Genomic DNA, 3,572 nt, shown 5'->3' on the forward strand with positions numbered 1-3,572 from the left:
ACAAATGCTTTTTATGATTTCTCATTGAATTATTGAAACAGTGTATAACTGCTAGTTGTATATGAATATTTATAAGGCTTTACCCATTTCTTTTGAGCCTCTGGGCATATTTGTATGCATTTGCGACTTGGGAAGGCAAGTCAGCTTTAAACATAGTAACAAACTATATTTCAAAAGGCTTTTTGAGTAACTTTGAAAGGGAATGTTAACTTTCCAACTAGTGTCCTGCAGGTGGCTGTTTTGATACTGGAGTTGAGTAGTGTGTTATGAGGTAAGAAAATTGTTTTTATTTCACTTAATTTTCTCTTGGGAACATGGGAAGTTAGAGTGGCTGCATGTTGTTTCATTACAGTATTTTAGGGCTTTCAGTGGTACTGTTTTTCCTTTCACTGTTGGCACAGGTGAGTGAGTCAAGAATTATATTTTCCTTTACTGTTTTAGCAGTAACTTGAAACTACAGGAGTTTACTAGATATACGAATCTAAAACTCCAAAAACCTTTAACTTTGAAAATTTTCTTTTGGTTAAGTAAAGCCTGTTTTTATTTCTTCTTCTAACAGTGCTTTATATTGTTTGGATATCTTGTTTAGGATTGATTTATTTTTCAGGGTAAATTCAATTACTGAGAGAGGAATTGAACCAATCTCAGCATTGCATTCTAAAATGAGGCAGTAGGTGGCACTCAACCTTTTATTAGTAGAAAATTGTTAGTTTCAAATTAGAGTGTTCAACACTACTTCCCTCTCATTCATACACGTCTTCATTAAGAAGAAGCACTCTTTGTCTACAGCCCTAGTCCAATGTTTGTCAAACTTTTGTATGCAAAAGAAGAATCAAGGATGCTTGCTTGTTAATGCAGACTTCTGGGCCCCACCCCCAATGATTCAATTCACTAGGTCTTATGAGGGGCTGGTTTCAGAAATCTATGTTGTAAACAAACACTTCCAGGTAATTCTGTTGTAGGGGACTACACTTTGAGAATAGGCTCTAGGAGAATGAAGAATGTAGTTTTAGTGCCATGTTTTAAGGTGGTGTTAATAATAGTTACTGTTTACTGGGAACTTAATATTTGCAAGGTCTGTGCTAGTATTTTACGTAATTCTTCACAACATCCTGCAAATGTAGGTATTGTTTTGCCACTTTACAAAGGAAGAAACTGAAGCACACAGAATTCAAATAACTATCACAAGTCACACAGCATGTAAATATCAGAGCTATGATTTAAAGTAGGTTTCTAGCTGGGCGCAGTGGCTCACGCCTGTAATTCTAGCACTTTGGGAGGCCGAGGCGGGCGGATCACAAGGTCAGGCGATCGAGACCATCCTGGCAAACATGGTGAAACCCCTTCTCTATTAAAAATATTAAAGATTAGCCGGGCGTGGTGGTGCGCACCTGTAGTCCCAGCTACTCGGGAGGCTGAGGCAGGAGAATGGTGTGAACCCGGGAGGCGGAGCTTGCAGTGAGCGGAGATCGTGCCACTGCACTCTAGCCTGGGTGACAGAGCGAGACTCCGTCTCAAAAAAAAAAATAATAATAAAGTAGGTTTCTAAAGTACCTGGTTCTGCATACCTAATGAGTATACAGCTGGGTTTTTGTGTGTCTCCAGTTAACCTAATGCATGGGTAAAAAGGCATCGGGGTCAGTGGAATAAACCAAGGTTTATGACAGATTCAGTCTGGGTTCTAAGCTGTTGTAGCATGGAGTCATGGAAATAACACTGGAATGTTAAAAGGTGACCTTCATTCTAGTCTGCGCATTCTCAGTAGCCAGAAAGAAGACTGGATATGTCCCTTCCCTTGCTGGCTTCCATTTCATTCATTTATGAAGTGAGAGACTCAGTGTTCTCTGTAGACAACCTTTTTTAGAATCACTTGAAGAATTTGTTTAAAAATGCAAGTTCCTGGGCTCCACTCTCAGACTAAGTGAATCAGAAGCTTTGGTGTGGGAAACCATTGAAACTGCACTTTTAATAAATGCCCCAGTGATTTGCATGTTGGAGAATCACCACACCAGGTCACTGGGCTCTCATTTGGTGGGGATGCTCCACAATTGGTTTTGGACTTGTGACTTCTTGGGTGTGACTAAAATAAGTCAGGTGGTGCCATGGACATCATAAATATAAATTATGTAAGTGAAGGCATTGCTTCAGTCAGGCTATAAAAGCTATTTTGAAAGAGGTAAGGAAAAAATAGGATTGTAATGAAGAAAATTTGCTTGTGATTGCAGGTTAGGCCTTCATTTGGAACTGCTTCTAGTATGTTACAAAAAGTAATAACAGCTAATCTGTGTCACTGACTGTACCTGGTACTATTTTAAGCACTTTATATACATTATCTCAGTGAATCCCATTGTGACATCTGGCTAGTTTTCATGGCTAAGAGTGCACTTTCTAGAAACATCAATGTTAGAAAACATTGTGGTCCCCACTTGAAGTTTCACTTTGCATGTTCAGTGATAGGGTTTGGCTCTGTGTTCCCACCCAAATCTCATCTCAAATTGTAATCCCTATGTTTCTAGGGAGGGACCTGTAATCCCTACTTAATGACGGAGGGAGGTGATTGATGATGGGTGTGGTGTACCCCATGCTGTTCTTGTGATAATGAGTGGGTTCTCATGAGATCTGATGGTTTTATAAGTATTTGAAAGTTCCCTCTTCACTCGCTGTCTTGCCTGCTGCCACGTAAAATGTGCCTACTTCACCCTCTGCCATGATTGTAAGTTTCCTGAGGCCTCCCCAGCCATGCGGAACTTTGACTCAATTAAACGTCTTTTCTTTATAAATTACCCAGTCTTGGGTATTTTATAATACTTTTAAATACAGTCTTGTATTTAAAATACTGTATTTTAAGTACAGTCTTGGTGTGAAAATGGACTAATACATTCAGAAACCATTATCTGTTATTCTTTAATGGCAATCTCTGAATGCTTGTAATTTCCTTCTTTTCCAAAGAATTACTGTAGACCCAAATTTTCATCAATGGAGTGTAGCACATTCAGAAAGTACACCAATTGCAAGTATACGGTACAAAATTATGATCAGCTATGAACATGTACAAATAACCCCCATTAGGACAAGAGATAGAACATGAATAGCAACCCTGAAGCCCCTACCTGTCCCTCCCAGTCATTACCCCGTCTCTCCTCTCAAAAAGTAATCATGATGGATTAAAAAAAAAAAAAAAAAGGTCAACTTTTGTTTTTTCAACTCGATGTAATTTATTGGGCAACTATTATATACCTGGTACTGAAGATACAGGCAGTGAACAGAGTAAATACGGCCCCTGCCTGTGGAGCTCACTGATGGGAAAGACAACTGTACATCAGTCTTTGAAAGTGTTTATTGTGCTGAGTCAATGGATTCAGAGGGACGGCGGCTCTGAAAAATAGTTACTGCTTCTTTAGGAGTTTACTTAAAGAGATACAATTAGGAGAAAGGGTAAAAACAAATATATGGATCAGTAAAGAGCTATGATATCAAATGTCAACTTAGGGGATTTTATTTTATTACTGTTTTAGGGACAGGGTCTTGACCTGTTGCCTAGGCTGGAGTGCAGTGACACGATCATGGCTCAT

Source organism: Theropithecus gelada, chromosome 6 (genome assembly GCF_003255815.1).
Source record: "Theropithecus gelada isolate Dixy chromosome 6, Tgel_1.0, whole genome shotgun sequence".
Classification (NCBI taxonomy): Eukaryota; Metazoa; Chordata; class Mammalia; order Primates; family Cercopithecidae; genus Theropithecus; species Theropithecus gelada.